The 22,333-nt window shown below is 42.6% G+C and overlaps 1 protein-coding gene across 1 annotated transcript in view; it reads right to left on the minus strand.

Moving 5' to 3' along the window:
- LOC311503434 (uncharacterized protein) overlaps positions 1-21,233 on the minus strand; it is a 39,468-nt gene extending 18,235 nt beyond the window's left edge. The window contains exon 1 of the mRNA XM_084566144.1: positions 20,840-21,233. The gene's annotated coding sequence lies outside the window, so the exon portion shown is untranslated. The remainder of the gene's footprint in view (positions 1-20,839) is intronic.
- Positions 21,234-22,333: the final 1,100 nt, after the last annotated feature.

A 22,333-nucleotide genomic window follows, 5' to 3' on the forward strand; every position in this document is an offset into this window, starting at 1 on the left:
TAGTGTGGTATAGCTTCACAATACCCTCAAATAGTAATTTTTAACATGTATATTTACACACATGAGCCACTAATTCTAGCATTAGCCACAAATGTTAGCAATTAGCATGTCTTTACATGCAGTCAAGCATTAGCCGCTAATGTTAGCAATTCGCATGTCTTTACTACCACGAGCGGCTAGCATGCTAGCTACTCATGGCAGTACAGCATTAGCCACAAATGTTAGCAATTAGCATGTCTTTACTACCACGAGCGGCTAGCACGCCAGCTACTCATGGCAGTAAAGCATTAATCACAAATGTTAGCAATTAGCATGATGCGCTAGCCACTAATTTTAGCATTGGCTTAGTGTGGTATAGCTTCACAATACCCTCAAATAGTAATTTTTAACATGTATATTTACACACATGAGCCACTAATTCTAGCATTAGCCACAAATGTTAGCAATTAGCATGTCTTTACTACCATGAGAAGGGACGTCCTTTATGCCCTTCTACAAACTGAAGGGCAGGTACAGGCAGCAGACCCCTCCCAGCTCCACCTGAAAGCCAGCATCAAATAAGGAAGAGAGTGGGAGGGATCGTCACACCCCCACCTTTAAGAGGGGCGTCCTCACTAGGATCCCCAGACAAAGAACAAGCAAATCGTAATAATTGATCGTTAATCATCATAATTTTAACAATAAAACTCATTACTCCTACCTGAGCAATAGTTTAACAGTTTACTGTGTATGCTGGAAGGCTAGCCTAAGGCTAAAACATTGGGCAGCTAGTAGTTAACTTCTATTAACAGTTCAGCTATGTTGGGCACAAACACTTAACATATAAATAATTCTAGAAACTCACTTACCTAATAAAGTGATAGCACCAACAGAGGAGGGAGAGAGAGAGAGAGAGGGAAGGAGGGAGAGGGAGAGGGAGAGAGGGGGGGGGGGGGGGTCATGGAGTGTTCTGTCTCCCCATTGTAACAGTCTGAGAGTCCCTAATGTTTTGTCAGTCTGTGTCTGTAATGCTATAGTGGGAGGGGAGGTGGGGGGGTTGGAGTGGGGGGGTCATAGTGTCAGGTTCTGGCTCCCTACTATAGTCCTGTAATGGGTTTAGGGGGTCATAATGTTTTGGCAGTCTATTACTGTAATGCTTAAATGGAGTGGAGGGGGGTCATAGTGTCAGATTCTGCAGCCCAACTATAGTCCTGTAATGGCTTAAGTGGTCATAATGTTTTGGCAGTCTGTGTCTGTAATGCTATAGTGGGAGGGGGGGTGGGGGGGGTTGGAGTGGGGGGGTCATAATGTCAGGTTCTGGCCCCCTACAGTACTGCAGTAATGGTTTGAGGGGGTTTTAATGTTTTGGCAGATCATGTTTTCCAGCAGCTGCGTGTGTGAACGTGTGTAAGCTGGTTGGGGTCTGGTTGTCATGGCTACCAGGGTCAACTGCTCCTGTCAGAATGTCAGTTGGAAGACGGGGAGAGAGAGAGAAAATGCTGAAAAAACGCCTCGAACAGGAAGGACTTGTGGCCAAACCGTATTTCCAATCATTGAACCGACTTAACTTTGGGCATCTTGAGGCTTTCCTGAACGTCTACATATGCAATTTGTGGGTAAAATGAAGAAATGTGACCTATTTAAAGCGATTCAAAAAAGGTTACTTCTGCTTTCCTCCAGAAATTTCCCTGCCTTTTTAACATGGCAGTCTATGGAGCTGTGGATGGGTGTTGCTGGCGCATCTTTGTGTCTGACGCCAAAACTATAAGACTTACAGCTTTAGCAGACGGATATGAGTGAGAAGACAAATTTTCCTACGTTTCTATGTATAAATTATGTCTGTCGTGTGAAATTTGTGGCCATGGGAGCAGTTTCTGTACAGTTTTTTGACTAATTTTCTTCTCTCCTCCTCACTCTAGCTGATGATGTCATCCACTCTAGCGCAAACATTCCGCGCAATACACACCCATTATAAACCCTGAAATTTGAGTAAAAACCTACACAACTCTGAGGCTTCATAGTTTAAAAACGGTAAAAGTTGTCGATAAGTGAAGTGAATCTCTGAAGAGAAGGCAAGAGTACCTACGTTTTAAAGTTCAAATGAAGTCTCTCGGTTAAAGTATGCCAGAGCAGTTCATTGTTGAAAATGTCTGTTGATTTATTTATTTTTTCGGGCTTCTCCATTCATTTCAATGGGAAATTTATCGCGGTTTTTCGCGAATAAATTCGCGAAAAACTCACGAATCCCTTATAAAAGTAATAGCACGGGATTCGGGATCAAAACACACGTTTTGATATATCATGTGTTGGGGTCCTCTCGCCGGTTCGGGCCGCATTAATCGGCGAAAAAGGGCGGAAAATGAATAATAAGTAAAAAAAATAAAACTGCAAAGAAACACGCAGAAGATCAATAGTGGCCTCGTGCCTATGGCACGAGGCCACTCCTCCCATAGCTTGCTATGGGAGGAGTGGCCTCGTGTCATAGGCACTCGGCACTAACTAGAAAATTCCCGCAGGAAATTTTGAGAGTGCCGAGTGGGCTGTTGCCGGGGTTCTGTACTGAAAAAGCACACCTCAAATAGTATTTTTTAACTTGTAAATTTACACACATGAGCCACTAATTCTAGCATTAGCCACAAATGTTAGCACGCTAGCTACTCATGGCAGTAAAGCATTAACCACAAACGTTAGCAATTAGCATGATGAGCTAGCCACTAATTTTAGCATTGGCTTAGTGTGGTATAGCTTCACAATACCCTCAAATAGTAATTTTTAACATGTATATTTACACACATGAGTCACTAATTCTAGCATAAGCTGCTAATGTTAGCAATTAGCATGATGCGCTAGCCACTAATTTTAGCATTGGCTTAGTGTGGTATAGCTTCACAATACCCTCAAATAGTAATTTTTAACATGTATATTTACACACATGAGCCACTAATTCTAGCATTAGCCATAAATGTTAGCAATTAGCATGTCTTTACTACCACGAGCGGCTCGCACGCTAGCTACTCATGGCAGTAAAGCATTAACCACAAATGTTAGCAATTAGCATGTCTTTACTACCACGAGCGGCTGGCACGCTAGCTACTCATGGCAGTAAAGCATTAACCACAAATGTTAGCAATTAGCATGATTCGCTAGCCACTAATTTTAGCATTGGCTTCGTGTGGTATAGCTTCACAATACCCTCAAATAGTAATTTTTAACATGTATATTTACACACATGAGCCACTAATTCTAGCATTAGCCACAAATGTTAGCAAATAGCATGTCTTTACATGCAGTCAAGCATTAGCCGCAAATGTTAGCATTAGCATGTCTTTACTACCACGAGCGGCTAGCACGCTAGCTACTCATGGTAGTAAAGCGTTAACCACAAATGTTAGCAATTAGCATGTCTTTACTACCATGAGCAGCTAGCTAGCACGCTGGCTGCTCTTGGTAGTAAAGCATTAGCCACTAATGTTAGCAATTAGCATGTCTTTACTCCCATGAGCAGCAGCTATAACAAAAAGCACAACTCAAATAGTCATTTAAGGCCTGGTTCCTTCTGACTGGATGGGTGTGAGTTTGATGTCATGCAGGGTACAACAAACCAAACAGGATGAGGAGGATGCAGTAGGCCTGGCTGAGAGAGCGAGACACTGAGAAGGGTCGTCCTTTATGCCCTTCTACAAACTGAAGGGCAGGTACAGGCAGCAGAGCCCTCCCAGCTCCACCTGAAAGCCAGCATCAAATAAGGAAGAGAGTGGGAGGGATCGTCACACCCCCACCTTTAAGAGGGGCATCCTCACTAGGATCCCCAGACAAAGAACGAGCAAATCGTAACAATTGATCGTTAATCATAATAATTTCAACAATAAAACTCATTACTCCTACCTGAGCAATAGTTTAACAGTTTACGGCACAGTCTTACAGTTAGAAAAACATCAATATTAAACTTAACACATCCAGGCTGTAACAAGGAATCAGCGATGAAGTGAAGACCTTCAAATTGTCCTGTTAGTCCAGCTCTTTGTCTCATGTTGGACGTCACTGCAGTCTGTCTGGATAAGCTGGAGGAAAACTATATGCAGACAAATAGACATGTCAAATAATGTTATGTAACATACTGAATATAACTCTTATGAGTGTTCAACAGCTCATTATTTATTTCATTAAAAACATCATATTATATTAAATTACTCCAATTATATATATATACTATCATTAATGTTGTTACAAGCCATAAACGTTTCGTACTTTATGTGATGGAATAATATATTTTTCAGTTTGACACAGTTTTAGTGGCTAACCCCACTAGCCTCCACGTTAGCTCGCGGCAAACTCCCGCGGGTCTGCGGTTAAATCCCGGTTAGCTCGCGGTTAAGTCCCGGTTAGCTCGCGGTTAAATCCCGGTTAGCTTGCCGTTAGCTCGAGGCTAGCTCGCGGTTAGCTCGAGGCTAACTCCGCGGTTTAGCCTCCCCATTGTAACAGTCTGAGAGTCCCTAATGTTTTGTCAGTCTGTGTCTGTAATGCTATAGTGGGAGGGGAGGTGGGGGGGTTGGAGTGGGGGGGTCATAGTGTCAGGTTCTGGCTCCCTACTATAGTCCTGTAATGGGTTTAGGGGGTCATAATGTTTTGGCAGTCTATTACTGTAATGCTTAAATGGAGTGGAGGGGGGTCATAGTGTCAGATTCTGCAGCCCAACTATAGTCCTGTAATGGCTTAAGTGGTCATAATGTTTTGGCAGTCTGTGTCTGTAATGCTATAGTGGGAGGGGGGGTGGGGGGGGTTGGAGTGGGGGGGTCATAATGTCAGGTTCTGGCCCCCTACAGTACTGCAGTAATGGTTTGAGGGGGTTTTAATGTTTTGGCAGATCATGTTTTCCAGCAGCTGCGTGTGTGAACGTGTGTAAGCTGGTTGGGGTCTGGTTGTCATGGCTACCAGGGTCAACTGCTCCTGTCAGAATGTCAGTTGGAAGACGGGGAGAGAGAGAGAAAATGCTGAAAAAACGCCTCGAACAGGAAGGACTTGTGGCCAAACCGTATTTCCAATCATTGAACCGACTTAACTTTGGGCATCTTGAGGCTTTCCTGAACGTCTACATATGCAATTTGTGGGTAAAATGAAGAAATGTGACCTATTTAAAGCGATTCAAAAAAGGTTACTTCTGCTTTCCTCCAGAAATTTCCCTGCCTTTTTAACATGGCAGTCTATGGAGCTGTGGATGGGTGTTGCTGGCGCATCTTTGTGTCTGACGCCAAAACTATAAGACTTACAGCTTTAGCAGACGGATATGAGTGAGAAGACAAATTTTCCTACGTTTCTATGTATAAATTATGTCTGTCGTGTGAAATTTGTGGCCATGGGAGCAGTTTCTGTACAGTTTTTTGACTAATTTTCTTCTCTCCTCCTCACTCTAGCTGATGATGTCATCCACTCTAGCGCAAACATTCCGCGCAATACACACCCATTATAAACCCTGAAATTTGAGTAAAAACCTACACAACTCTGAGGCTTCATAGTTTAAAAACGGTAAAAGTTGTCGATAAGTGAAGTGAATCTCTGAAGAGAAGGCAAGAGTACCTACGTTTTAAAGTTCAAATGAAGTCTCTCGGTTAAAGTATGCCAGAGCAGTTCATTGTTGAAAATGTCTGTTGATTTATTTATTTTTTCGGGCTTCTCCATTCATTTCAATGGGAAATTTATCGCGGTTTTTCGCGAATAAATTCGCGAAAAACTCACGAATCCCTTATAAAAGTAATAGCACGGGATTCGGGATCAAAACACACGTTTTGATATATCATGTGTTGGGGTCCTCTCGCCGGTTCGGGCCGCATTAATCGGCGAAAAAGGGCGGAAAATGAATAATAAGTAAAAAAAATAAAACTGCAAAGAAACACGCAGAAGATCAATAGTGGCCTCGTGCCTATGGCACGAGGCCACTCCTCCCATAGCTTGCTATGGGAGGAGTGGCCTCGTGTCATAGGCACTCGGCACTAACTAGAAAATTCCCGCAGGAAATTTTGAGAGTGCCGAGTGGGCTGTTGCCGGGGTTCTGTACTGAAAAAGCACACCTCAAATAGTATTTTTTAACTTGTAAATTTACACACATGAGCCACTAATTCTAGCATTAGCCACAAATGTTAGCACGCTAGCTACTCATGGCAGTAAAGCATTAACCACAAACGTTAGCAATTAGCATGATGAGCTAGCCACTAATTTTAGCATTGGCTTAGTGTGGTATAGCTTCACAATACCCTCAAATAGTAATTTTTAACATGTATATTTACACACATGAGTCACTAATTCTAGCATAAGCTGCTAATGTTAGCAATTAGCATGATGCGCTAGCCACTAATTTTAGCATTGGCTTAGTGTGGTATAGCTTCACAATACCCTCAAATAGTAATTTTTAACATGTATATTTACACACATGAGCCACTAATTCTAGCATTAGCCATAAATGTTAGCAATTAGCATGTCTTTACTACCACGAGCGGCTCGCACGCTAGCTACTCATGGCAGTAAAGCATTAACCACAAATGTTAGCAATTAGCATGTCTTTACTACCACGAGCGGCTGGCACGCTAGCTACTCATGGCAGTAAAGCATTAACCACAAATGTTAGCAATTAGCATGATTCGCTAGCCACTAATTTTAGCATTGGCTTCGTGTGGTATAGCTTCACAATACCCTCAAATAGTAATTTTTAACATGTATATTTACACACATGAGCCACTAATTCTAGCATTAGCCACAAATGTTAGCAAATAGCATGTCTTTACATGCAGTCAAGCATTAGCCGCAAATGTTAGCATTAGCATGTCTTTACTACCACGAGCGGCTAGCACGCTAGCTACTCATGGTAGTAAAGCGTTAACCACAAATGTTAGCAATTAGCATGTCTTTACTACCATGAGCAGCTAGCTAGCACGCTGGCTGCTCTTGGTAGTAAAGCATTAGCCACTAATGTTAGCAATTAGCATGTCTTTACTCCCATGAGCAGCAGCTATAACAAAAAGCACAACTCAAATAGTCATTTAAGGCCTGGTTCCTTCTGACTGGATGGGTGTGAGTTTGATGTCATGCAGGGTACAACAAACCAAACAGGATGAGGAGGATGCAGTAGGCCTGGCTGAGAGAGCGAGACACTGAGAAGGGTCGTCCTTTATGCCCTTCTACAAACTGAAGGGCAGGTACAGGCAGCAGAGCCCTCCCAGCTCCACCTGAAAGCCAGCATCAAATAAGGAAGAGAGTGGGAGGGATCGTCACACCCCCACCTTTAAGAGGGGCATCCTCACTAGGATCCCCAGACAAAGAACGAGCAAATCGTAACAATTGATCGTTAATCATAATAATTTCAACAATAAAACTCATTACTCCTACCTGAGCAATAGTTTAACAGTTTACGGCACAGTCTTACAGTTAGAAAAACATCAATATTAAACTTAACACATCCAGGCTGTAACAAGGAATCAGCGATGAAGTGAAGACCTTCAAATTGTCCTGTTAGTCCAGCTCTTTGTCTCATGTTGGACGTCACTGCAGTCTGTCTGGATAAGCTGGAGGAAAACTATATGCAGACAAATAGACATGTCAAATAATGTTATGTAACATACTGAATATAACTCTTATGAGTGTTCAACAGCTCATTATTTATTTCATTAAAAACATCATATTATATTAAATTACTCCAATTATATATATATACTATCATTAATGTTGTTACAAGCCATAAACGTTTCGTACTTTATGTGATGGAATAATATATTTTTCAGTTTGACACAGTTTTAGTGGCTAACCCCACTAGCCTCCACGTTAGCTCGCGGCAAACTCCCGCGGGTCTGCGGTTAAATCCCGGTTAGCTCGCGGTTAAGTCCCGGTTAGCTCGCGGTTAAATCCCGGTTAGCTTGCCGTTAGCTCGAGGCTAGCTCGCGGTTAGCTCGAGGCTAACTCCGCGGTTTAGTCTCCCCATTGTAACAGTCTGAGAGTCCCTAATGTTTTGTCAGTCTGTGTCTGTAATGCTATAGTGGGAGGGGAGGTGGGGGGGTTGGAGTGGGGGGGTCATAGTGTCAGGTTCTGGCTCCCTACTATAGTCCTGTAATGGGTTTAGGGGGTCATAATGTTTTGGCAGTCTATTACTGTAATGCTTAAATGGAGTGGAGGGGGGTCATAGTGTCAGATTCTGCAGCCCAACTATAGTCCTGTAATGGCTTAAGTGGTCATAATGTTTTGGCAGTCTGTGTCTGTAATGCTATAGTGGGAGGGGGGGTGGGGGGGGTTGGAGTGGGGGGGTCATAATGTCAGGTTCTGGCCCCCTACAGTACTGCAGTAATGGTTTGAGGGGGTTTTAATGTTTTGGCAGATCATGTTTTCCAGCAGCTGCGTGTGTGAACGTGTGTAAGCTGGTTGGGGTCTGGTTGTCATGGCTACCAGGGTCAACTGCTCCTGTCAGAATGTCAGTTGGAAGACGGGGAGAGAGAGAGAAAATGCTGAAAAAACGCCTCGAACAGGAAGGACTTGTGGCCAAACCGTATTTCCAATCATTGAACCGACTTAACTTTGGGCATCTTGAGGCTTTCCTGAACGTCTACATATGCAATTTGTGGGTAAAATGAAGAAATGTGACCTATTTAAAGCGATTCAAAAAAGGTTACTTCTGCTTTCCTCCAGAAATTTCCCTGCCTTTTTAACATGGCAGTCTATGGAGCTGTGGATGGGTGTTGCTGGCGCATCTTTGTGTCTGACGCCAAAACTATAAGACTTACAGCTTTAGCAGACGGATATGAGTGAGAAGACAAATTTTCCTACGTTTCTATGTATAAATTATGTCTGTCGTGTGAAATTTGTGGCCATGGGAGCAGTTTCTGTACAGTTTTTTGACTAATTTTCTTCTCTCCTCCTCACTCTAGCTGATGATGTCATCCACTCTAGCGCAAACATTCCGCGCAATACACACCCATTATAAACCCTGAAATTTGAGTAAAAACCTACACAACTCTGAGGCTTCATAGTTTAAAAACGGTAAAAGTTGTCGATAAGTGAAGTGAATCTCTGAAGAGAAGGCAAGAGTACCTACGTTTTAAAGTTCAAATGAAGTCTCTCGGTTAAAGTATGCCAGAGCAGTTCATTGTTGAAAATGTCTGTTGATTTATTTATTTTTTCGGGCTTCTCCATTCATTTCAATGGGAAATTTATCGCGGTTTTTCGCGAATAAATTCGCGAAAAACTCACGAATCCCTTATAAAAGTAATAGCACGGGATTCGGGATCAAAACACACGTTTTGATATATCATGTGTTGGGGTCCTCTCGCCGGTTCGGGCCGCATTAATCGGCGAAAAAGGGCGGAAAATGAATAATAAGTAAAAAAAATAAAACTGCAAAGAAACACGCAGAAGATCAATAGTGGCCTCGTGCCTATGGCACGAGGCCACTCCTCCCATAGCTTGCTATGGGAGGAGTGGCCTCGTGTCATAGGCACTCGGCACTAACTAGAAAATTCCCGCAGGAAATTTTGAGAGTGCCGAGTGGGCTGTTGCCGGGGTTCTGTACTGAAAAAGCACACCTCAAATAGTATTTTTTAACTTGTAAATTTACACACATGAGCCACTAATTCTAGCATTAGCCACAAATGTTAGCACGCTAGCTACTCATGGCAGTAAAGCATTAACCACAAACGTTAGCAATTAGCATGATGAGCTAGCCACTAATTTTAGCATTGGCTTAGTGTGGTATAGCTTCACAATACCCTCAAATAGTAATTTTTAACATGTATATTTACACACATGAGTCACTAATTCTAGCATAAGCTGCTAATGTTAGCAATTAGCATGATGCGCTAGCCACTAATTTTAGCATTGGCTTAGTGTGGTATAGCTTCACAATACCCTCAAATAGTAATTTTTAACATGTATATTTACACACATGAGCCACTAATTCTAGCATTAGCCATAAATGTTAGCAATTAGCATGTCTTTACTACCACGAGCGGCTCGCACGCTAGCTACTCATGGCAGTAAAGCATTAACCACAAATGTTAGCAATTAGCATGTCTTTACTACCACGAGCGGCTGGCACGCTAGCTACTCATGGCAGTAAAGCATTAACCACAAATGTTAGCAATTAGCATGATTCGCTAGCCACTAATTTTAGCATTGGCTTCGTGTGGTATAGCTTCACAATACCCTCAAATAGTAATTTTTAACATGTATATTTACACACATGAGCCACTAATTCTAGCATTAGCCACAAATGTTAGCAAATAGCATGTCTTTACATGCAGTCAAGCATTAGCCGCAAATGTTAGCATTAGCATGTCTTTACTACCACGAGCGGCTAGCACGCTAGCTACTCATGGTAGTAAAGCGTTAACCACAAATGTTAGCAATTAGCATGTCTTTACTACCATGAGCAGCTAGCTAGCACGCTGGCTGCTCTTGGTAGTAAAGCATTAGCCACTAATGTTAGCAATTAGCATGTCTTTACTCCCATGAGCAGCAGCTATAACAAAAAGCACAACTCAAATAGTCATTTAAGGCCTGGTTCCTTCTGACTGGATGGGTGTGAGTTTGATGTCATGCAGGGTACAACAAACCAAACAGGATGAGGAGGATGCAGTAGGCCTGGCTGAGAGAGCGAGACACTGAGAAGGGTCGTCCTTTATGCCCTTCTACAAACTGAAGGGCAGGTACAGGCAGCAGAGCCCTCCCAGCTCCACCTGAAAGCCAGCATCAAATAAGGAAGAGAGTGGGAGGGATCGTCACACCCCCACCTTTAAGAGGGGCATCCTCACTAGGATCCCCAGACAAAGAACGAGCAAATCGTAACAATTGATCGTTAATCATAATAATTTCAACAATAAAACTCATTACTCCTACCTGAGCAATAGTTTAACAGTTTACGGCACAGTCTTACAGTTAGAAAAACATCAATATTAAACTTAACACATCCAGGCTGTAACAAGGAATCAGCGATGAAGTGAAGACCTTCAAATTGTCCTGTTAGTCCAGCTCTTTGTCTCATGTTGGACGTCACTGCAGTCTGTCTGGATAAGCTGGAGGAAAACTATATGCAGACAAATAGACATGTCAAATAATGTTATGTAACATACTGAATATAACTCTTATGAGTGTTCAACAGCTCATTATTTATTTCATTAAAAACATCATATTATATTAAATTACTCCAATTATATATATATACTATCATTAATGTTGTTACAAGCCATAAACGTTTCGTACTTTATGTGATGGAATAATATATTTTTCAGTTTGACACAGTTTTAGTGGCTAACCCCACTAGCCTCCACGTTAGCTCGCGGCAAACTCCCGCGGGTCTGCGGTTAAATCCCGGTTAGCTCGCGGTTAAGTCCCGGTTAGCTCGCGGTTAAATCCCGGTTAGCTTGCCGTTAGCTCGAGGCTAGCTCGCGGTTAGCTCGAGGCTAACTCCGCGGTTTAGTCTCCCCATTGTAACAGTCTGAGAGTCCCTAATGTTTTGTCAGTCTGTGTCTGTAATGCTATAGTGGGAGGGGAGGTGGGGGGGTTGGAGTGGGGGGGTCATAGTGTCAGGTTCTGGCTCCCTACTATAGTCCTGTAATGGGTTTAGGGGGTCATAATGTTTTGGCAGTCTATTACTGTAATGCTTAAATGGAGTGGAGGGGGGTCATAGTGTCAGATTCTGCAGCCCAACTATAGTCCTGTAATGGCTTAAGTGGTCATAATGTTTTGGCAGTCTGTGTCTGTAATGCTATAGTGGGAGGGGGGGTGGGGGGGGGGTTGGAGTGGGGGGGTCATAATGTCAGGTTCTGGCCCCCTACAGTACTGCAGTAATGGTTTGAGGGGGTTTTAATGTTTTGGCAGATCATGTTTTCCAGCAGCTGCGTGTGTGAACGTGTGTAAGCTGGTTGGGGTCTGGTTGTCATGGCTACCAGGGTCAACTGCTCCTCTCAGAATGTCAGTTGGAAGACGGGGAGAGAGAGAGAAAATGCTGAAAAAACGCCTCGAACAGGAAGGACTTGTGGCCAAACCGTATTTCCAATCATTGAACCGACTTAACTTTGGGCATCTTGAGGCTTTCCTGAACGTCTACATATGCAATTTGTGGGTAAAATGAAGAAATGTGACCTATTTAAAGCGATTCAAAAAAGGTTACTTCTGCTTTCCTCCAGAAATTTCCCTGCCTTTTTAACATGGCAGTCTATGGAGCTGTGGATGGGTGTTGCTGGCGCATCTTTGTGTCTGACGCCAAAACTATAAGACTTACAGCTTTAGCAGACGGATATGAGTGAGAAGACAAATTTTCCTACGTTTCTATGTATAAATTATGTCTGTCGTGTGAAATTTGTGGCCATGGGAGCAGTTTCTGTACAGTTTTTTGACTAATTTTCTTCTCTCCTCCTCACTCTAGCTGATGATGTCATCCACTCTAGCACAAACATTCCGCGCAATACACACCCATTATAAACCCTGAAATTTGAGTAAAAACCTACACAACTCTGAGGCTTCATAGTTTAAAAACGGTAAAAGTTGTCGATAAGTGAAGTGAATCTCTGAAGAGAAGGCAAGAGTACCTACGTTTTAAAGTTCAAATGAAGTCTCTCGGTTAAAGTATGCCAGAGCAGTTCATTGTTGAAAATGTCTGTTGATTTATTTATTTTTTCGGGCTTCTCCATTCATTTCAATGGGAAATTTATCGCGGTTTTTCGCGAATAAATTCGCGAAAAACTCACGAATCCCTTATAAAAGTAATAGCACGGGATTCGGGATCAAAACACACGTTTTGATATATCATGTGTTGGGGTCCTCTCGCCGGTTCGGGCCGCATTAATCGGCGAAAAAGGGCGGAAAATGAATAATAAGTAAAAACTAGAAAATTCCCGCGGAAATTTTTGAAGTGCCGAGTGGGCTGTTGCCGGGGTTGTGTATTGAAAAAGCACACCTCAAATAGTAATTTTTAACATGTATATTTACACACATGAGCCACTAATTCTACCATTAGCCACAATTGTTAGCAATTAGCATGTCTTTACATGCAGTCAAGCATTAGCTGCTAATGTTAGCAATTAGCATGTCTTTACGACCATGAGCAGCTAGCACGCTGGCTGCTCTTGGTAGTAAAGCATTAGCCACTAATGTTAGCAATTAGCATGTCTTTACTAAGTAGCATGTCTTTACTACCATGAGCAGCAGCTATAACAAAAAGCACAACTCAAATAGTCATTTAAGGCCTGGTTCCTACTGACAGGATGGGTGTGAGTTTGATGTCATGCAGGGTACAACAAACCAAACAGGATGAGGAGGATGCAGTAGGTCTGGCTGAGAGACAGAGAGACACTGATAAGGGTCGTCCCTTATGCTTCGCCTTCTACAAACTGAAGGGCAGGTACAGGCAGCAGACCCCTCCCAGCTCCACCTGAAAGCCAGCATCAAATAAGGAAGAGAGCGGGACGGATCGTCACACCCCCACCTTTAAGAGGGCTGTCCTCACTAGGATCCCCAGACAAAGAACGAGCAAATCGTAATAATTGATCGTTAATCATAATAATTTTAACAATAAAACTCATTACTCCTGCCTGAGCAATAGTTGAACAGTTTACGGCACAGTCTTACAGTTAGAAAAACATCAATATTAAACTTAACACATCCAGGCTGTAACAAGGAATCAGCGATGAAGTGAAGACCTTCAAATTGTCCTGTGAGTCCAGCTCTTTGTCTCACGTTGGACATCACTGCAGTCTGTCTGTCAAATAATGTTATGTAATATACTTAATATAACTCTTATGAGTGTTCAACAGCTCATTATTTATTTAATTAAAAACATCATATTATATTAAATTACTCCAATTATATATATACTGTCATTAATGTTGTTGCAAGCCATAAATGTTTCCTACTTTATGTGGTGGAATAATATATTTTTCAGTTTGACACAGTTTAATTTAAAAATATCTTCCCTTTAAATTGTAAAACTTCAACATTATTACTGTGATAAGCACCCACTAGCAAAGCGGCGAATTAGCCGGCGGCTAACCCCACTAACCTCCGCGTTAGCTCAAGGCTAACTGCCGCGGCTAATTCGTGTTTAACTCCCGCGGGTCCGCGGTTAAATCCCGGTTAGCTAGCGGTTAGCTAGCGGTTAGCTCGAGGCTAACTCCGCGGTTGAGTCCGCGGCGTTAAGGTAGCGGCTAGCTAGCTCCGTTAGCTCCGCTAGCTTGCTAACATACATGCGCTATGCTGGAAGGCTAGTCGTCGGCTAAATCACTGGGCGGCTAGTCGTTAGCGTCTGTTAGCAGTTAAGCTATTCACTGACCTAATGAGATGAAGGAAACGGGTCAGGGATGTTGTGTCAGGAGTTTCAGCAAAGCAGCCAGATATAATTTGTGTTTAAAATAAAGGAAAAGGTCAAACATGAAGTTGTCATTCAGTCAATGACAAGAGCTATAGCTAAGAGGCCCAGCAGATGTGTGAAAGCACCATGGGAGACAGGTATGGTTTGGGGGGTTTTAATGTTTTGGCAGATCCTGTTTTCCACTGGGAGCTTAAATAGCACTGACGCGCTAGCTGCTCTGCTTTCTCTGTCTGTCATTTTACACACGCATGTTCAAATTAAGTGCTAAGAACTACTAAAATGGCTGCCTAATGTTAGCATTAGGTTAATGCATGTCTTTAATTTTTAGTGGCAAGACATTAGTGGCTAGCTATTCGCTAACATGCTAATGGTGCCACTAATGCTACCACCAATTTCTACCACTAAAAATTAGCATTAGCCGCTAATGGTAGCAATTAACATGACCCGCTAGCCACTAATTTTAACATTGGTTTAGTGTTAGCATGTCTTTTAAGCCACTAAAAATTAAATACATGCTAATTGCTAACATGCTAATTGCTAATATGCTATTCGCTAACATGCTAATGCTGCCACTAATGCTACCACCAATTTCTTGCCACTAAAAAGTAGCATTAGCCGCTAATGTTAGCAATTAACATGACGCGCTAGCCAATGACAGACAGACACCTGTCATTGTTCAACTTAGGTGCCAAAAGCCAAAATGGCTGCCCCACATACCAGTTACTTATGTCAGTTGGAAGTTTCCCGCCTCTTTCTGTGGAGACCCTCCTCTTCTGCTGCGTGTGAGCGTGTGTATGCCCGTTGGGGCCTTGTTGTCACGGTTACCAGTTTGAATTTCAGTTAGAAGATGGCTAGAGGGAGAGAAAATGCTGAAACGAACCTCCTCGAACAGGAAGGCCTTGTGGCCAAACCGTGTTTCCAATCATTGAACCGACTTCACTTTGGGCATCTTGAGTCTTTCCTGAACGTCTAGATATGCAGTTTTTGGGCAAAATGAAGAAATGTGAGCTATAAAGAGCGATTCAAAGAAAGGATTGCTTCTGCTTTGCTCCAGAAATTTAACATGGCAGTCTATGAAGCTGTGGATGGGAGTTGCTGGCGCATCTTTGCGTCTCACGCCAAAACTATAAGACTTTACAGCTTTAGCAGACGAATTTGAGCGAGAAGACAAATTTTCCTACGTTTCTATGTATAAATTATATCTGAGGTGTGAAATTTGTGGCCACGGGAGCAGTTTCTGTTTTATTTTTTGCCTAATTTTCTTCTCTCCTCCTCACTCTAGCTGATGATGTCATCCACTCTGGCACAAACATTCCGCGCAATACACACCCATTATAAACCCTGAAATTTGAGTAAAAACCTACACAACTCTGAGGCTTCATAGTTTAAAAACGGTAAAAGGAGTCGATAAGTGAAGTGAATCGCTGAAGAGAAGGCAAGAGTACCTACGTTTTAAAATTTAAATGGAGTCTCTCGGTGAAAGTATGCCAGAGCAGTTGATTGTTGAAAATGTCTGTTGATTTTTTTTTTTTTTCGGGCTTCTCCATTCATTTCAATGGGAAATTTTCTGCGGTTTTTCGCGAATAAATTCGCGAAAAACTCGTCAATCCCTTATAAAAGTAATAGCACGGGATTCGGGATCAAAACACACGTTTTGATATATCATGTGTTGGGGTCCTCTCGCCGGTTCGGGCCGCATTAATCGGCGAAAAAGGGCGGAAAATGAATAATAAGTAAAAATAAAACTGCAAAGAAACACGCAGAAGATCAATAGTGGCCTCGTGCCTATGGCACGAGGCCACTCCTCCCATAGCTTGCTATGGGAGGAGTGGCCTCGTGTCATAGGCACTCGGCACTAATAATAAAACTGCAAAGAAACACGCAGAAGATTAATAGTGCCTCGTGCCTATGGCACGAGGCACTACTCCCAGAGCTTGCTAGCTCTGGGAGTAGTGCCTCGGGTCATAGGCACTCGGCACTAACTAGACAATTCCCCTGCGGGAAATCGCGAGACTGATGCAGTGGCCGCAGCAGTCTGCGATACCATGCTATATTGCTGTGATAGTACGATGCTACGATGCTATGATGATGCTACTATGCCAAGATGCTACTACAATGCTATGATGCTAAGATACTAAGATGCTATGATACTAAGATGCTACAAAGCTAAGATACTATGTTGCTACGATGCTAAGATGCTACAATGCAATTATACTAAGATGCTATGATGCTTTAATGATCACCTGTTCATATAGTCATAATATAATCCCGGTGAAAATATTTGCGACTTACGTTGCAAATAATTTCATGTTTGACTACAAAAAGTAATGGTCAGGTCAAGACAGGTATGAAAGTATTCGCGACTTACGTCGCGAATGTCTTTACTAAGTAGCATGTCTTTACTACCATGAGCAGCAGCTATAACAAAAAGCACAACTCAAATAGTCATTTAAGGCCTGGTTCCTTCTGACTGGATGGGTGTGAGTTTGATGTCATGCAGGGTACAACAAACCAAACAGGATGAGGAGGATGCAGTAGGCCTGGCTGAGAGAGAGAGACACTGAGAAGGGTCGTCCTTTACGCCCTTCTACAAACTGAAGGGCAGGTACAGGCAGCAGACCCCTCCCAGCTCCACCTGAAAGCTAGCATCAAATAAGGAAGAGAGTGGGAGGGATCTCACTAGGATCCCCAGACAAAGAACGAGCAAATCGTAACAATTGATCGTTAATCATAATAATTTTAACAATAAAACTCATTACTCCTACCTGAGCAATAGTTTAACAGTTTACGGCACAGTCTTACAGTTAGAAAAACAATAATATTAAACTTAACACATCCAGGCTGTAAGGAATCAGCGATGAAGTGAAGACCTTCAAATTGTCCTGCGAGTCCAGCTCTTTGTCTCATGTTGGACGTCACTGCAGTCTGTCTGGATCAGCTGGAGGAAAACTATAGGCAGACAAATAGACATGTCAAATACTGTTATGTAACATACTTAATATAACTCTTATGAGTGTTCAACAGCTCATTATTTATTTAATTAAAAACATCATATTATATTAAACTAGAAAATTCCCGCGGAAATTTTTGAAGTGCCGAGTGGGCTGTTGCCGGGGTTGTGTATTGAAAAAGCACACCTCAAATAGTAATTTTTAACATGTATATTTACACACATGAGCCACTAATTCTACCATTAGCCACAATTGTTAGCAATTAGCATGTCTTTACATGCAGTCAAGCATTAGCTGCTAATGTTAGCAATTAGCATGTCTTTACGACCATGAGCAGCTAGCACGCTGGCTGCTCTTGGTAGTAAAGCATTAGCCACTAATGTTAGCAATTAGCATGTCTTTACTAAGTAGCATGTCTTTACTACCATGAGCAGCAGCTATAACAAAAAGCACAACTCAAATAGTCATTTAAGGCCTGGTTCCTACTGACAGGATGGGTGTGAGTTTGATGTCATGCAGGGTACAACAAACCAAACAGGATGAGGAGGATGCAGTAGGTCTGGCTGAGAGACAGAGAGACACTGATAAGGGTCGTCCCTTATGCTTCGCCTTCTACAAACTGAAGGGCAGGTACAGGCAGCAGACCCCTCCCAGCTCCACCTGAAAGCCAGCATCAAATAAGGAAGAGAGCGGGACGGATCGTCACACCCCCACCTTTAAGAGGGCTGTCCTCACTAGGATCCCCAGACAAAGAACGAGCAAATCGTAATAATTGATCGTTAATCATAATAATTTTAACAATAAAACTCATTACTCCTGCCTGAGCAATAGTTGAACAGTTTACGGCACAGTCTTACAGTTAGAAAAACATCAATATTAAACTTAACACATCCAGGCTGTAACAAGGAATCAGCGATGAAGTGAAGACCTTCAAATTGTCCTGTGAGTCCAGCTCTTTGTCTCACGTTGGACATCACTGCAGTCTGTCTGTCAAATAATGTTATGTAATATACTTAATATAACTCTTATGAGTGTTCAACAGCTCATTATTTATTTAATTAAAAACATCATATTATATTAAATTACTCCAATTATATATATACTGTCATTAATGTTGTTGCAAGCCATAAATGTTTCCTACTTTATGTGGTGGAATAATATATTTTTCAGTTTGACACAGTTTAATTTAAAAATATCTTCCCTTTAAATTGTAAAACTTCAACATTATTACTGTGATAAGCACCCACTAGCAAAGCGGCGAATTAGCCGGCGGCTAACCCCACTAACCTCCGCGTTAGCTCAAGGCTAACTGCCGCGGCTAATTCGTGTTTAACTCCCGCGGGTCCGCGGTTAAATCCCGGTTAGCTAGCGGTTAGCTAGCGGTTAGCTCGAGGCTAACTCCGCGGTTGAGTCCGCGGCGTTAAGGTAGCGGCTAGCTAGCTCCGTTAGCTCCGCTAGCTTGCTAACATACATGCGCTATGCTGGAAGGCTAGTCGTCGGCTAAATCACTGGGCGGCTAGTCGTTAGCGTCTGTTAGCAGTTAAGCTATTCACTGACCTAATGAGATGAAGGAAACGGGTCAGGGATGTTGTGTCAGGAGTTTCAGCAAAGCAGCCAGATATAATTTGTGTTTAAAATAAAGGAAAAGGTCAAACATGAAGTTGTCATTCAGTCAATGACAAGAGCTATAGCTAAGAGGCCCAGCAGATGTGTGAAAGCACCATGGGAGACAGGTATGGTTTGGGGGGTTTTAATGTTTTGGCAGATCCTGTTTTCCACTGGGAGCTTAAATAGCACTGACGCGCTAGCTGCTCTGCTTTCTCTGTCTGTCATTTTACACACGCATGTTCAAATTAAGTGCTAAGAACTACTAAAATGGCTGCCTAATGTTAGCATTAGGTTAATGCATGTCTTTAATTTTTAGTGGCAAGACATTAGTGGCTAGCTATTCGCTAACATGCTAATGGTGCCACTAATGCTACCACCAATTTCTACCACTAAAAATTAGCATTAGCCGCTAATGGTAGCAATTAACATGACCCGCTAGCCACTAATTTTAACATTGGTTTAGTGTTAGCATGTCTTTTAAGCCACTAAAAATTAAATACATGCTAATTGCTAACATGCTAATTGCTAATATGCTATTCGCTAACATGCTAATGCTGCCACTAATGCTACCACCAATTTCTTGCCACTAAAAAGTAGCATTAGCCGCTAATGTTAGCAATTAACATGACGCGCTAGCCAATGACAGACAGACACCTGTCATTGTTCAACTTAGGTGCCAAAAGCCAAAATGGCTGCCCCACATACCAGTTACTTATGTCAGTTGGAAGTTTCCCGCCTCTTTCTGTGGAGACCCTCCTCTTCTGCTGCGTGTGAGCGTGTGTATGCCCGTTGGGGCCTTGTTGTCACGGTTACCAGTTTGAATTTCAGTTAGAAGATGGCTAGAGGGAGAGAAAATGCTGAAACGAACCTCCTCGAACAGGAAGGCCTTGTGGCCAAACCGTGTTTCCAATCATTGAACCGACTTCACTTTGGGCATCTTGAGTCTTTCCTGAACGTCTAGATATGCAGTTTTTGGGCAAAATGAAGAAATGTGAGCTATAAAGAGCGATTCAAAGAAAGGATTGCTTCTGCTTTGCTCCAGAAATTTAACATGGCAGTCTATGAAGCTGTGGATGGGAGTTGCTGGCGCATCTTTGCGTCTCACGCCAAAACTATAAGACTTTACAGCTTTAGCAGACGAATTTGAGCGAGAAGACAAATTTTCCTACGTTTCTATGTATAAATTATATCTGAGGTGTGAAATTTGTGGCCACGGGAGCAGTTTCTGTTTTATTTTTTGCCTAATTTTCTTCTCTCCTCCTCACTCTAGCTGATGATGTCATCCACTCTGGCACAAACATTCCGCGCAATACACACCCATTATAAACCCTGAAATTTGAGTAAAAACCTACACAACTCTGAGGCTTCATAGTTTAAAAACGGTAAAAGGAGTCGATAAGTGAAGTGAATCGCTGAAGAGAAGGCAAGAGTACCTACGTTTTAAAATTTAAATGGAGTCTCTCGGTGAAAGTATGCCAGAGCAGTTGATTGTTGAAAATGTCTGTTGATTTTTTTTTTTTTTCGGGCTTCTCCATTCATTTCAATGGGAAATTTTCTGCGGTTTTTCGCGAATAAATTCGCGAAAAACTCGTCAATCCCTTATAAAAGTAATAGCACGGGATTCGGGATCAAAACACACGTTTTGATATATCATGTGTTGGGGTCCTCTCGCCGGTTCGGGCCGCATTAATCGGCGAAAAAGGGCGGAAAATGAATAATAAGTAAAAATAAAACTGCAAAGAAACACGCAGAAGATCAATAGTGGCCTCGTGCCTATGGCACGAGGCCACTCCTCCCATAGCTTGCTATGGGAGGAGTGGCCTCGTGTCATAGGCACTCGGCACTAATAAAACTGCAAAGAAACACGCAGAAGATCAATAGTGGCCTCGTGCCTATGGCACGAGGCCACTCCTCCCATAGCTTGCTATGGGAGGAGTGGCCTCGTGTCATAGGCACTCGGCACTAACTAGAAAATTCCCGCAGGAAATTTTGAGAGTGACTCGAGGGCTGCTGCCGGGGTTATTAAAAAAAGAAAAGGAAAAAGATGTTAGCATTACCATTACTAATGTTGGCATTACCATTTGCCACGCTAACGCGCGGCGCTGACGCACTAAACTAGGCTAAGGCTAGAGATTAGCACAGTCACGCACACACACAATACGTGGATATCTTGTTACGTCACTGTATAATACCGGCGCCATCTTTAGGACCGCCCAGGGACCGCCAGTGACAGGAAGTAAACAGAAAATGCCTTCTATCTGCTGTGCTGTGGGCTGTGATAACAGCAAGTCAAAAAAAAAAACGGGACATACGTTTTATAACATTCCTAAAAACGCTGAAAGAAGACACAAGTGGTTAGCCAGGATAAAAACCCACCTCTACTCCCTGGCATTTTTTTTTCTTTAACCCTGTACTTCTGCTTATTCTCTGTATGTATGTGTTGCTTAGCTTAGGCTGTGTTTAGTCGTTCACTGTACAGCACTTTGGTCAGCTTATGCTGTTTGTAAAAGTGCTTTCTAAATTAAATTTACTTTACTATGTTTTCGCTAACAAATTTAAGGTCAGTTAAAAAAACGAGATGCCATTATTATCCTAGCATTGACCTAGGAGGCTACCAGCTCTGTAGCACTCAGTAGCACCACCACCTAGCAAGTTAGTAGCGTAGTAAACTTAAAGGGGAACTCCGGCGCAAAATGAACCTGGGGTTAATAACACATGTGTACCGAGTTCGACCGTTCTCTGGTATTTGTTTTCATGCATTTGTTTTGTTAGTCATATTTTACCAGTTTTCTTGCAAACCGCTAATTAGCGTACAACGCTAGCCTTCGGGGCACACCGACACATAAAAAGAAATCGCTATTTCTATACCACTAACAAGGCTCACAATATCACCACACTTACACGGTAGCATAACTAGGGTCTCTACATGTAAACCGAAGCACTGATAACTTTGCAAGTATACAGGCAGTTTATTAAAAAAGGAATACAGTACCGTTCGCGTCCGGCTCGCATATCCAAGCGGGCGCCATCTTGGGGATCTGAACTGTCTGTTGCCGGAAGAAAGCACTGAGAGCACTGAACGAAGAGAGTTCAGTTTCCCCAAGATGGCGCCCGCTTGGATATGCGAGCCGGACGCATAGCCGGACGTGTTATTAACCCCAGGTTCATTTTGCGCCGGAGTTCCCCTTTAAGTAAACATATATCTTACCTTTCCTGTAAATAAGAAAAGTTCCCTCATGTCCAGATGATAAACTCGTGGATCTGTCACCCATCCTGCTTTGAAATACATGAAGGCTTCCGTGCTCTTGTATGCCTTGAGGGATTCGCCGGAGTATGGGGAGGGGTTGTGGATCAGATAAATGTAAATGTCGCCAAAAGATATGTTTGGCAAGTTAACGGCAGATTTCAGCGGTGTCAGTAGTTGATTCGGAAGTACATACGGGTCAAAACCTAAAAT

This window comes from Chelon labrosus (assembly GCF_963514085.1).
Source record: "Chelon labrosus genome assembly, chromosome: 18".
In the NCBI taxonomy this organism is placed as follows: Eukaryota; Metazoa; Chordata; class Actinopteri; order Mugiliformes; family Mugilidae; genus Chelon; species Chelon labrosus.